General features: G+C 47.0%; 1 long non-coding RNA gene across 1 annotated transcript in view; it reads left to right on the top strand.

Annotated features, from left to right (window-relative positions):
• The window catches only part of LOC141089609 (uncharacterized), a 7,332-nt gene extending 3,939 nt beyond the window's left edge, over positions 1 to 3,393 (top strand). The window contains exon 2 of the long non-coding RNA XR_012232343.1: positions 2,865 to 3,393. This is a non-coding gene — a long non-coding RNA (uncharacterized lncRNA). The remainder of the gene's footprint in view (positions 1 to 2,864) is intronic.
• The last annotated feature ends 11,095 nt before the right edge of the window (positions 3,394 to 14,488 follow it).

Below are 14,488 nucleotides of genomic sequence, written 5' to 3'. Positions count from 1 at the left end.
GCGGTTTCTGGGAAAGGGTCCGGTTTTCTGAGCGTTTATAAACGCTAATGGGCACATAGCCTAAAGTGTATAATTATCATGACCGTGTGTGCCAAAACTAAAATCAAAAGGGCTCACCTCATACGAAAAAGGAATCCTCTAGAGTAAACAATTGCCATGCTTGGTGTTGCATGAATGCCGCAGCGCCTAACAAAGATAAAACAGAACATGAGACAGTCAGATGTGGCCTCTCTGGAGGCCTGGGAACGCTACCGCATTGTAAAAGCACTTTAGAGCAGTGGCTCCATATTGTATACGTGCAAGACACTAGAATTAATGGTTTGTGAACAACTACATTATGAGTATTTGTTGATTTTTTGGCGTTGCAGATTTTCTGCACCTATTATGTAAATTAGGTTTCTTGCGTTTTTTTACATGCACTTTATTTTTACTTTTCATTTTTTGGTATGTCATGTTTTAAATTAAAAAAAAAGTGTTTTGTTTTTGATTCTTCCTGGTATTTGGCTGTGACTAAACATAGTTGATTGAATCATGAGCATGTTACGCGTCTAATGCAATTTTGGGGGGGAAATAAACACATACAACTCAGTGTACTCGCAAGAAAAATTGACGCTGCATATTTCTAAGACTGGGTTCACACGTAGTGGAACTCTCGCGGAAATTACCGCGAGAATTCCGGAATTCCATTCCGCGGGAAAATCGCATTTTAAATTCCCGCGATTTTCCCGTGGAAAAACTAGCATTTTGCAAGCGTAATTAGCTTGCCGAAATGCTAGCGTTTTCCAAGCGATCTGGAGCATCGCTTGGAGAACTGATTGACAGGTTGGTCACACTCGTCAAACATAGTGTTTGACGAGTGTGACCAACTTTTTACTATTGAGGCTGCCTATGCGGCCTCAATAGTAAAAGATAGAATGTAAAAAATAATAATAAAAAAAAATATATTGTTATTCTCACCTTCCGACGTCCCACGCAGCCTTCCCGCCTCTCTCCACTCTCCCGGTCCCAGTAATCCTTTGCGACAATTACCGCAATTTTGTCTTTTCTCGCGGGATCGCGACGTCTCGTGGTCATTCGTGATGACGTCGCGCGAATGACTTCGAGACTTCACGATCCCGCGAGAACAGACGTCTTCGCTCGCAAAGGCTTACTGGGATCGAGAGCGTGGAGAGAGGTGGGAAGGCTGCTCGGGACGTCGGAAGGTGAGAATAACAATATTTTTTTTTTTAAATTCTATTTTTTACAGGGATATGGTACCCAGTCTCCTCTCCTCCGGACCGTGGGTACCATCCGCAAATGTTCTGCTTACTTTTCGCATGGTGTGCACAGCCACATGCGGAAAGTAAGCAGAACAATGCATTCCTATGGGTGCGGGATCGCCGCGATTCCGCAAAATTAATGAGCATGCTGCGTTTTTTACCGCAAAACAATTCCACTGCGGTAAAAACCACAGCATTGCGGAATCCCATAGGAATGCATGGGATGCTTATTTTTCGCATTTTTGCGGAAAATACCGCCGCGGAAGCGCGAAAAAAAGGTACATGTGAACGAGGCCTCACATGCACCGCAAGGTGTGTAAAAAAGCAACACAGTGGGCATGAGATAAATCATTAACAAAGAAAAAAGAAATAGGCCACAAAGCAGGGGATTACCCTAGGCAGGAGATGAATAAAATTTGAATTGTTTATGCTAACACAGAAAAACAGACAAAAAATTGGTTAAAAACATTAAAAATGGTCAAACATATGACACATATACACATTGCACAAAGCTCATAATAGAGCATAACACCTACCGCTAAACACTCCACAATGGGAAAATGACCCTAGGTCCATGTAAACAGCATACCAGAGTGTGAAAAAATACACCCCCTCAAATAGAAATATTTAACCATGCAGAAGGTAGAAAACACTCTCTGTGTAGTAAAGGTGGACAATAAATGTATTACCTGAAAAGAGGGTTAACACTAATACCATAAGTCACCACAGATAGAGATATATAACTCATGAAGTGTCTTGTCCGAATGCAATAAAAAAAGAATATATTAGAGGCAAATGGTTTAAATCACCCCCTTTAAGAACATATATTGCACTGCTTCAAAAATACACATGAAGCATACAAATAACCCACATGGTCTAAGCCCCTGAAATAAGGAGAGAGAGGTATAGGCTAAAATAGCCTCCTACAATGATCAGCACATGTTCACATTAGCAATATACAAAGCCCATGTAGAGAAAGGTATAGGCTAAAATAACCTCCCACAATAATCAGCACATGTTCACATTAGCGATTTACAAAGCCCATGTAGAGAAAGGTATAGGCTAAAATAGCCTCCTACAATGATCAGCACATGTTCACATTAGTGATATACAAAGCCCATGTAGAGAAAGGTATAGGCTAAAATAGCCTCCTACAATGATCAGCACATGTTCACATTAGCGATATACAAAGCCCATGTAGAGAAAGGTAAGGCTAAAATAGCCTCCTACAATGGTCAGCACATGTTCACATTAGCAATATACAAAGCCCATGTAGAGAAAGGTATAGGCTAAAATAGCCTTCTACAATGATCAGCACATGTCCACATTAGCGATATACAAAACCCATGTAGTGTGGAGCAGGCAGAGTGGAAAGACCCAGTGAGTGAGCCCAGTCTAAAACCTCATATTTCGGTACAACCGAGTTTGGTCGCGAGAAGAGCCAGTAATCTCAAAGATCGTCTATGCCATAGTCACTTTAAATGACCAACCACCAGGCTTTACAGGGGTATACGGTTGACTGGCACATTTCCCTGTGGCAACTGCAATATTTGCCTGTTTACTATCGGTACTAGTGTTCTTACTCTACCTATTTTCCCGTTTCAGGTTACAACACGGAGTTATTTTAACTGCAAATCCCGCAATGTGGTCTATGCTTTGGTATGCCCGTGCCCAAAAATATATGTTGGGCAAACGACGCAGGAGTTGAGGAAGAGAATACAACATCATTTCTCAAGTATTACAACAGCTTAGAAAGATTTGGTGAAGGGCAAACCGCCTACCTCTGTAGCATCGAATTATCTGACCACACACAATTCAACGGTGGAGTGGCACCAGGATTTTAGGACTTGAGTCTGTTCAATCTGATATAAGGGGAGGAGACATCAGCCTCGAACTCCTCAGACGGGAATCCAAGTGGATCTTTAATCTTAAAACATTGGTCCCTTCGGGCCTGAATGAAGATTTACTATCTACTGGGTTCTCTAAACAGACTTGAGCACGTTGAGTGATTTCTGGACTTATACTATGGACCTCTGTGCGACACTGTTCATATCAAGATTTGCTTTGTTATCGGTTAGAGTCCATGTAAACAGCAGTGTAATGTGGTCCACTTAAACAGCATACCCTCCTCTTACCGATGCCTTCAATGTTTTTTATGGTGGATTCATCACAATTTTTTACTATCTTCATTTTGGGTCTTTATTAGAGTTGAGCGACTTTTAGTTTTTTAGGGTCGCGTTTCGTTTCGTGAAACCCGACTTTTCCAAAAGTCGGGTCGAGCAAGATCGTCCGATTATAGGGAAAAGTCGGGGTCGTCCCGAAACACGAAACCCAATGTAAGTCAATGGGGAATAAAAGTCGGCAGTGAGAGGAGGACAGGAAACACACCTACAGTGCCCATTTGAATGCCAAAAGCATCAATTCTTCTTACTTAAGCTTGTCAACCTTAATTAACTTCATAATACAAGTTACGCACTGAAAAATGGGGGTTATTTGGCTAAAGTTGTGGGGGGGAGGGCTGGCTGCAGGTTTTCATGTGCCCTGGGCGAAAGAAAGCCCCTTTAACACATACCACAACTCATCATGCTCCGATACGGCAGAGAAATAGTATAGTACAATGAAAAATACCTCACTTTTTACATCTCATGACGAGGCCCATCTATTTTTCCATACAGAATCATTGGTCCCATATAATGTTTGAAACAGTATATGATGAGCTCCACATAATGCTACAGTATATGTTGGTCCCCATGGATGAAGCTCCACTGTCTTATGGGCCCAAATAATGCTCCAAACATAATGGGCCCCATTTCTAATGCTCTAGTGTATAATGGGCCCTGTAAATGCTGCTCCAGTGTCTGATGTCCACCTTTGGAATGTTCCAGTGTATGGTGGGCCCCATCTATCATTCTCCAGAGTATAGTGCTCCCCAAAAATTGCTGTCCCAACATTGAAAACAATCAAATAAGTCTCCTCGCTAGGGAATCCCTGTACTTGTCTGGACTCCTCGTCGTCCCCATCTTCCATCTCACTGCACAGTATTTCAACTTTGCAAGTGCTGTGATCCTGGGCAAGCAGGGGGGGCCCACTCGTTGGCGACGGCACTGGCACAGGGCCCCTGATAGTACGGTGGTGTGTCTGATGGCGGGTGGGATGAACCTGCACTTTCATCTGCAGCTTCCTCTTTGTCACCGTGTAAGATGGAACTGTATATGGGAAGGGTAACCTGAGTTTCATCAGGGTCAGATTCAGGTCGTGTAGCGTGCGAGGGGAATGTAGTGGTCTGGGTCAATGTACCAGCAGATTCATCGAGCAGTGGCTGGGCATCAGTGCACTTGTGTCGCCCCCAGGAGTACGGTCGCCACAGTGGCATTACCTTCTTCCTAGGGAGTGTGATGTCATGCTTGGGAGCAACGAAGGATCTCTCTAGCAGGTTAACTGATTGGGCGGCGTTATTCCCACGAGTCATGACCCTCCAAACAGCGTTCATGAAGGCAAAGTGTTTGTTTTACGTGGGCAGTATGGTTGCAAAGCTGAACCTTAAAGGAATGTCCAGAAGGGCACCACCAGGAGTGGAGCCTACGGTTAAATTCGACTCCACCTGGGAAACCTCAACCATGCCAGCTACAGAACAGATGCACACATTGCAAGCTTAATTCCGTTAACGAACGAGACTCCGTCATGCCCCGCGGTCCGAGTCCGGCTTACTAGAGGGACACGTGAGGCTCTGGCACATGAGATTGGCCAATAACTGGTGTGTCATGCCCTTACATGTCCGTGGCTGCATGTGCGCTACACTGAAAAGGCCAGCGTTTGTCGCTTACAGGTGCAGATAACCCGCTGAACAACGTTAGTGATGGGAATCACTGATTACAATTATTACCCGCGAACAATGATTTCCCAGTAAGTGCAGGTCAACCGCAGTTCCGGAATGAGGCCTAACCGTCATTCCTGAAAAAATGAAAAACTTACGTGTGCAAACCACAGGTGCTGTAGCTTGCTTAACAGCTCGCCAGCGGTTCTCACGCCCAGTATGGATTACACGTGATTGCACAAAGGTGAGAAAGGGTACCGTATCCCCAGATAACATGTATGGATAGCGTACACATTCAAAATATATGTCTATACATCAGGAGGCAGGCTCAGACGGTGTTAGGCCCAGTATGGATTGCACGTGATTGCACAAAGGTTAGAAAGGGTACCGTTTCCCGGGATAACATGTATGGATAGCGTACACATTCAAAATATATGTCTCAGGAGGCAGGCTCAGACGGTGTTAGGCCCAGTATGGATTACACGTGATTGCACAAAGGTTAGAAAGGGTACTGTTTCCCCGGATAACATGTATGGATAGCGTACACATTCAAAATATATGTCTATACATCAGGAGGCAGGCTCAGACGGTGTTAGGCCCAGTATGGATTGCACGTGATTGCACAAAGGTTAGAAAGGGTACCGTATCCCCAGATAACGTATGGATAGCGTACACATTCAAAATATATGTCTCAGGAGGCAGGCTCAGACGGTGTTAGGCCCAGTATGGATTGCACGTGATTGCACAAAGGTTAGAAAGGGTACCGTATCCCCAGATAACATGTATGGAATAGCGTACACATTCAAAATATATGTCTCAGGAGGCAGGCTCAGACGGTGTTAGGCCCAGTATGGATTGCACGTGATTGCACAAAGGTTAGAAAGGGTACCGTTTCCCCGGATAACATGTATGGATAGCGTACACATTCAAAATATATGTCTATACATCAGGAGGCAGGCTCAGACGGTGTTAGGCCCAGTATGGATTGCACGTGATTGCACAAAGGTTAGAAAGGGTACCGTATCCCCAGATAACATGTATGGATAGCGTACACATTCAAAATATATGTCTCAGGAGGCAGGCTCAGACGGTGTTAGGCCCAGTATGGATTGCACGTGATTGCACAAAGGTTAGAAAGGGTACCGTATCCCCAGATAACATGTATGGAATAGCGTACACATTCAAAATATATGTCTCAGGAGGCAGGCTCAGACGGTGTTAGGCCCAGTATGGATTGCACGTGATTGCACAAAGGTTAGAAAGGGTACCGTATCCCCAGATAACATGTATGGATAGCGTACACATTCAAAATATATGTCTCAGGAGGCAGGCTCAGACGGTGTTAGGCCCAGTATGGATTGCACGTGATTGCACAAAGGTTAGAAAGGGTACCGTTTCCCCGGATAACATGTATGGATAGCGTACACATTCAAAATATATGTCTCAGGAGGCAGGCTCAGACGGTGTTAGGCCCAGTATGGATTGCACGTGATTGCACAAAGGTTAGAAAGGGTACCGTTTCCCCGGATAACATGTATGGATAGCATACACATTCAAAATATATGTCTACACATCAGGAGGCAGGCTCAGACGGTGTTAGGCCCAGTATGGATTGCACGTGATTGCACAAAGGTTAGAAAGGGTACCGTTTCCCCGGATAACATGTATGGATAGCGTACACATTCAAAATATATGTCTATACATCAGGAGGCAGGCTCAGACGGTGTTAGGCCCAGTATGGATTGCACGTGATTGCACAAAGGTTAGAAAGGGTACCGTATCCCCAGATAACATGTATGGATAGCGTACACATTCAAAATATATGTCTCAGGAGGCAGGCTCAGACGGTGTTAGGCCCAGTATGGATTGCACGTGATTGCACAAAGGTTAGAAAGGGTACCGTTTCCCCGGATAACATGTATGGATAGCGTACACATTCAAAATATATGTCTCAGGAGGCAGGCTCAGACGGTGTTAGGCCCAGTATGGATTGCACGTGATTGCACAAAGGTTAGAAAGGGTACCGTTTCCCCGGATAACATGTATGGATAGCGTACACATTCAAAATATATGTCTATACATCAGGAGGCAGGCTCAGACGGTGTTAGGCCCAGTATGGATTGCACGTGATTGCACAAAGGTTAGAAAGGGTACCGTATCCCCAGATAACATGTATGGATAGCGTACACATTCAAAATATATGTCTCAGGAGGCAGGCTCAGACGGTGTTAGGCCCAGTATGGATTGCACGTGATTGCACAAAGGTTAGAAAGGGTACCGTATCCCCGGATAACATGTATGGATAGCGTACACATTCAAAATATATGTCTCAGGAGGCAGGCTCAGACGGTGTTAGGCCCAGTATGGATTGCACGTGATTGCACAAAGGTTAGAAAGGGTACCGTTTCCCCGGATAACATGTATGGATAGCGTACACATTCAAAATATATGTCTATACATCAGGAGGCAGGCTCAGACGGTGTTAGGCCCAGTATGGATTGCACGTGATTGCACAAAGGTTAGAAAGGGTACCGTTTCCCCGGATAACATGTATGGATAGCGTACACATTCAAAATATATGTCTATACATCAGGAGGCAGGCTCAGACGGTGTCAGGCACAGTATGGATTTGACGACCCAGATTACACAGCGGAGGAGCAGGGAGAGGTAAAGATTGCAAATGCTGGGGCCCTACCCAAGCAAGGGGGGCCCACTCGTGGGCGTCGGTACTGGCACTGGGCCCCTCATAGTACAGCGGTGTGTCTGACGGCGGGTGTGCACCACCACCGTCAGAGACTCTTGATTGCACTATGAGGGACCCTGTGCCAGTGCCCGCGCCCAAGAGTCGGCCTACCCACCTGTCCAGGGCAACGGCACTCGCACGGTGTCGTGCGCTAGGTGGTGACCCCGACCATGGGGGGGGAGGCAGCACAGTTAGGGAGTTTTAGAAAGTGGCATATGTTGATGTTGGACATTCAGCTGATGCAAAAGGCGAAATAGGTGAAGTCCCAGGAAGAGGTGGACCAAAGCAAGCCATTTTTCTGTCACCCTATGTGTCATCAGGGGAAGGTGGGACAAAATCCTTGGAAACCCATGCGTGGTTCATTTTAATGAAGGTTAGATCATCCACATTTTGGGTTGACAGACGGGTCCTTTTTTCTGTCAGGATTGATCCAGCTGCACTGAAGACTCTTTCCGATAGCACACTTGCAGCTGGGCAAGCGAGCTCCTGTAAGGCATCTTGGGCCAATTCAGGCCAGGTGTCCAGTTTAGCGGCCCAATAGTCAAAGGGGAATGACCTGTGTGGGAGAACATCGATATGGGAGGAAAAGTAGTTTGTAACCATAGTTGACAACTGCTGTCTCCTGTCACTTTCCATCGATGCAGTATTACCAGTTGTGTGAGCGGTATTTGAAAAATCAGTCCACAACATTGTCATGAAACCCCTGTCTCCAACGCCACTTCTGCTGTGTGCACCACGAACACCTCTGCCAAGCTGCCCCCGGCCCGTACGGCTCGTGTGAGAACCATCACCGCTGCTGTGTGCTGGGAATGCCTCAAGCAACCGATTTACCAGAGTTGCTTGTTTATTAGCCAATATTAGGTCAAGGTTCTCCTGTGGCATGATGTTTTGTAATTTGCCTTTATAGCGTGGATCCAGGATGCTGGCCAACCAGTAGTCGTCATCGTTCATCATTTTGGCAATGCGGGGGTCCCTTTTTAGGATCTGCAAGGCATAATCTGACATGTGGGCCAATGTTCCCGGTGTCAATGATGCTCTGCGAGTGCTGGGTGGAGGAGCACTTTCTGGCAAATCCACATCCCTCCAGTCACGCACAAACCCTGTACCAGACCTTGCCACGCCAACATTTTCACTTGCCCCACGAGATGCATCCTCCTCCCCTAAGTAATCATCCCCATCATCATCCTCCTCCTCCTCTTCTTCCTCCACCTCGTCCAGGAGAGGTCCCTGAGCAGACAATGGCTGAATGTCATCAAGGATTCCCTCCTCCTCTTCCTCCTCATCAACATTGGCTGCAGACGCCTGCTCCTTAAGGTGCGTCAAAGTTTGCATGAGCAGACGCATAAGTGGGATGCTCATGCTTAGGATGGCGTCGTCTGCGCTTACCAGCCGTGTGCATTCCTCAAAACACTGAAGGACTTTACAAAGGTCTTTCACCTTCGACCACTGCACACCTGTCAACTCCATGTCTGCTCTCAAAGTGCCTGGCCGTGTATCCTCCCACAAATGCATTATGGCCTGCCTCTGCTCGCACAGCCGCTCCACCATGTGCAGGGTGGAGTTCCACCTTGTTGCAATGTCGATAATGAGGCGGTGGTTGGGAAGGTGGAGCAATCGCTGCAGCTTCTGCATACGAACGGAGTGTACAGGCGACCGGCGGATGTGCGCGCACAGTCTTCGCACCTTCTGGAGCAGGGCTGTTAACTCCGGATAATTTTTGAGGAAGCACTGCACCACCAGGTTCAAGGTGTGAGCCAAGCAAGGTATGTGGCTGAGTTTTGAAAGGGCTATGGCTGCCACAAAATTACGGCCATTATCACTAACTACCTTGCCTGCGTCAAGATGTACACTGCCCAGCCATGACTCAGTTTGTCGCTTCAAGTACTCGGCCAGCACCTCGGCGGTGTGTCTGTCGCCCAAACACATCATCTGCAACACAGCCTGCTGACGCTTTCCACTAGCTGCTCGATAGGGGGACACCTCGTGTGCGACAGTGGCAGCTGCAGATGGAGTGCTCGTACGACTGCGCTCTATGGACGAGCTTTCGCTTCTGGAGGAGGAGGAGGAGGGTCGAACGCCTACAGCCAACTGTTTCCTATACCGTGGGCTAGGCAGCACTGTCCCACCACCGCTGTCCCCTGTGGACCCTGCATCCACCACATTAACCCAGTGCGCAGTGATGGACACGTAACGGCCCTGGCCATGCCGACTGGACCATGCATCAGTTGTGAGGTGCACCTTTCCGCTCACTGACTGCTTGAGTGCATGGACAATGCGGTCTTTCACATGATGGTGGAGGGCTGGGATGGCTTTGCGAGAGAAGAAGTGGCGACTGGGTAGGTCATAGCATGGTACTGCATAGGCCATGAGTTCGCGGAAAGCTGTGCTTTCCACCAACCGAAAGGGCATCATCTCAAACGAGATTAGTTTGGCAATGTGGGCGTTCAAACCCAGTGTACGCGGATGAGAGACTGAGTACTTTCTTGATCTACTCATAGTGTCTGGGAGGGTGAGCTGGACTTGAGAGCTGCATATGGTGGAAGTAGCGGTGGACAGGGCGGACTGAGAGAGGGTTGATGATGGTGATGGAGTTGGTGTTCTTTCTGATGGCCTAGAATCAGTCTTTCGTTGATATAACAGTGGGATTCCCTGACTGCTGTGGCCTTGCAACGACACCTCAACATTTGCTGCTGTGCTAACCGGTGGGCTTACAGTGGGGGAAACAATGTAGCGTTGCTGACTACCTTCGTTGTGATCAGTTGCACATGTGGCACTTGAGGTTTGGTGTTGTGTCCACGCTTGCAAGTGCATGCTGGTTAAATGTCTAAGCATGCAACTGGTATTCAAATTTTTCAGATTTTTCCCTCGGCTAAAGGTCTTTGCGCACTTCTTACAGATAACCTTGGCCTGATCATGAGGATTTTGTTCAAAAAAGTGCCACACTGCACTCTTCCTACTTTGGCAGACATTTTGCGGCCTAGCACGCTGTGATCTTTTGACCCTCTGGACAAGCTGTCCAGCAACTCTTTTGATGTTTGGAACCTGTCTTTGGAGTGCTCCGGGCCTGCCAGATAACAGCTGTTGCGATGTCGATGTATGCTGTGGATGCTCCTTATCTGAGCTATTGGAAGCAGCACCCTCTTCCCCCAATGGATGCCAATCTGGGTCAACAACTGGGTCATCCATCACCTCCTCTTCTATGTCATGTGCACCTTTCTCTGTGTCACCGTGTATGGTGGTATAGTGTGCGGGAAGGGGCACCTGAGTCTCATCAGGGTCAGAATCTGGCTCTGTACACTGCGAGGACAATGTAGTGCTCTGAGTGAATGTACCAGCAGAATCATCCATCAGCGGCTGTGCATCAGTGCACTCCATGTCAGATTCATCTTGGCCTGGGTAATTCACCATTTCACTTGATAATCCAGGCATGGTATGTGAAAACAGCTCCATGGAGTAATCAGTAGTATGGCCTGCGTCATCCTTCAATCTTGGTTGGGGTGAAGGACACAAGGAAAGGTGTGGTTCATGAACATGAGCCTCCAATGACTCAGTGCTTTTACTTTTTACAACTGAAGAAGAGGAGGCGATAGAGCTGGAGGCTGAGTCAGCAATGTAAGACAAAACTTTTTCCTGATGCTCTGGCTTTAAAAGCGGTTTGCCAACTCCTAGAAAACTAAGCGTTCGAGACCTTATGTAGCCAGACGATGACGCAGGCTCAACACCTCCTGCATTCGGTCCTATTTTGCTCTTGCCACTACCATCAGATCCACCACCAACACCATCATTACCAGCTGCCAACCCCCGCCCAATTCCACGGCCTCTTCCACCAGCCTTCCTCATTTTTGGTAGAAAGGTAGACAAAATCCAACAAACTATATAGTAATGTAAAACAAGGTACAAGGTGTCTATAGGACAGGGGAGATTTTGAATTTCTGCAGACACTTGTGGACACTGGACACTTTTGGATTGTGTGAGGCCCACTGATATCTGAGCGCTATGTCACAGGCTCGATGGCTCAGCTGTGACCAAAGTGACTAGAGGATAAGGGAGATTTTGGATCTCTGCACACACTTTTGGACACTGGACACTTTTGGATTGTGTGAGGCCCAATGAATATCTGAGCGCTATGTGACAGGCTCGATGGCACAGCTGCTGTGACCAAAGTGACTAGAGGATAAGGGAGATTTTGAATCTCTGCACACACTTTTGGACACTGGACACTTTTGGATTGTGTGAGGCCCAATGAATATCTGAGCGCTATGTGACAGGCTCGATGGCACAGCTGTGACCAAAGTGACTAGAGGATAAGGGAGATTTTGAATCTCTGCACACACTTTTGGACACTGGACACTTTTGGATTGTGTGAGGCCCACTGATATCTGAGCGCTATGTCACAGGCTCGATGGCACAGCTGTGACCAAAGTGACTAGAGGATAAGGGAGATTTTGAATCTCTGCACACACTTTTGGACACAGGACACTTTTGGATTGTGTGAGGCCCAAAGAATATCTGAGCGCTATGTGACAGGCTCGATGGCACAGCTGCTGTGACCAAAGTGACTAGAGGATAAGGGAGATTTTGAATCTCTGCACACACTTTTGGACACTGGACACTTTTGGATTGTGTGAGTCCCACTGATATCTGAGCGCTATGTCACAGGCTCGATGGCACAGCTGTGACCAAAGTGACTAGAGGATAAGGGAGATTTTGAATCTCTGCACACACTTTTAGACACTGGACACTTTTGGATTGTGTGAGGCCCAATGAATATCTGAGCGCTATGTGACAGGCTCGATGGCACAGCTGTGACCAAAGTGACTAGAGGATAAGGGAGATTTTGAATCTCTGCACACACTTTTGGACACTGGACACTTTTGGATTGTGTGAGGCCCACTGATATCTGAGCGCTATGTCACAGGCTCGATGGCACAGCTGTGACCAAAGTGACTAGAGGATAAGGGAGATTTTGAATCTCTGCACACACTTTTAGACACTGGACACTTTTGGATTGTGTGAGGCCCAATGAATATCTGAGCGCTATGTGACAGGCTCGATGGCACAGCTGTGACCAAAGTGACTAGAGGATAAGGGAGATTTTGAATCTCTGCACACACTTTTAGACACTGGACACTTTTGGATTGTGTGAGGCCCAATGAATATCTGAGCGCTATGTGACAGGCTCGATGGCACAGCTGTGACCAAAGTGACTAGAGGATAAGGGAGATTTTGAATCTCTGCACACACTTTTAGACACTGGACACTTTTGGATTGTGTGAGGCCCAATGAATATCTGAGCGCTATGTGACAGGCTCGATGGCACAGCTGTGACCAAAGTGACTAGAGGATAAGGGAGATTTTGAATCTCTGCACACACTTTTGGACACTGGACACTTTTGGATTGTGTGAGGCCCACTGATATCTGAGCGCTATGTCACAGGCTCGATGGCACAGCTGTGACCAAAGTGACTAGAGGATAAGGGAGATTTTGAATCTCTGCACACACTTTTAGACACTGGACACTTTTGGATTGTGTGAGGCCCAATGAATATCTGAGCGCTATGTGACAGGCTCGATGGCACAGCTGTGACCAAAGTGACTAGAGGATAAGGGAGATTTTGAATCTCTGCACACACTTTTAGACACTGGACACTTTTGGATTGTGTGAGGCCCAATGAATATCTGAGCGCTATGTGACAGGCTCGATGGCACAGCTGTGACCAAAGTGACTAGAGGATAAGGGAGATTTTGAATCTCTGCACACACTTTTGGACACTGGACACTTTTGGATTGTGTGAGGCCCAATGAATATCTGAGCGCTATGTGACAGGCTCGATGGCACAGCTGTGACCAAAGTGACTAGAGGATAAGGGAGATTTTGAATCTCTGCACACTTTTAGACACTGGACACTTTTGGATTGTGTGAGGCCCAATGAATATCTGAGCGCTATGTGACAGGCTCGATGGCACAGCTGTGACCAAAGTGACTAGAGGATAAGGGAGATTTTGAGTCTCTGCACACACTTTTGGACACTGGACACTTTTGGATTGTGTGAGGCCCAATGAATATCTGAGCGCTATGTGACAGGCTCGATGGCACAGCTGTGACCAAAGTGACTAGAGGATAAGGGAGATTTTGAATCTCTGCACACACTTTTGGACACTGGACACTTTTGGATTGTGTGAGGCCCACTGATATCTGAGCGCTATGTCACAGGCTCGATGGCACAGCTGTGACCAAAGTGACTAGAGGATAAGGGAGATTTTGAATCTCTGCACACACTTTTGGACACAGGACACTTTTGGATTGTGTGAGGCCCAAAGAATATCTGAGCGCTATGTGACAGGCTCGATGGCACAGCTGCTGTGACCAAAGTGACTAGAGGATAAGGGAGATTTTGAATCTCTGCACACACTTTTGGACACTGGACACTTTTGGATTGTGTGAGTCCCACTGATATCTGAGCGCTATGTCACAGGCTCGATGGCACAGCTGTGACCAAAGTGACTAGAGGATAAGGGAGATTTTGAATCTCTGCACACACTTTTAGACACTGGACACTTTTGGATTGTGTGAGGCCCAATGAATATCTGAGCGCTATGTGACAGGCTCGATGGCACAGCTGTGACCAAAGTGACTAGAGGATAAGGGAGATTTTGAATCTCTGCACACAC

The sequence above is a fragment of the Dendrobates tinctorius genome, unplaced genomic scaffold, assembly GCF_039654945.1.
Source record: "Dendrobates tinctorius isolate UK_male_01 unplaced genomic scaffold, ASM3965494v1 ptg000046l, whole genome shotgun sequence".
NCBI classification, from domain to species: Eukaryota; Metazoa; Chordata; class Amphibia; order Anura; family Dendrobatidae; genus Dendrobates; species Dendrobates tinctorius.
Note: the sequence above shows the minus strand (reverse complement) of the source record. Positions and strands in the feature narration are given on the sequence as shown.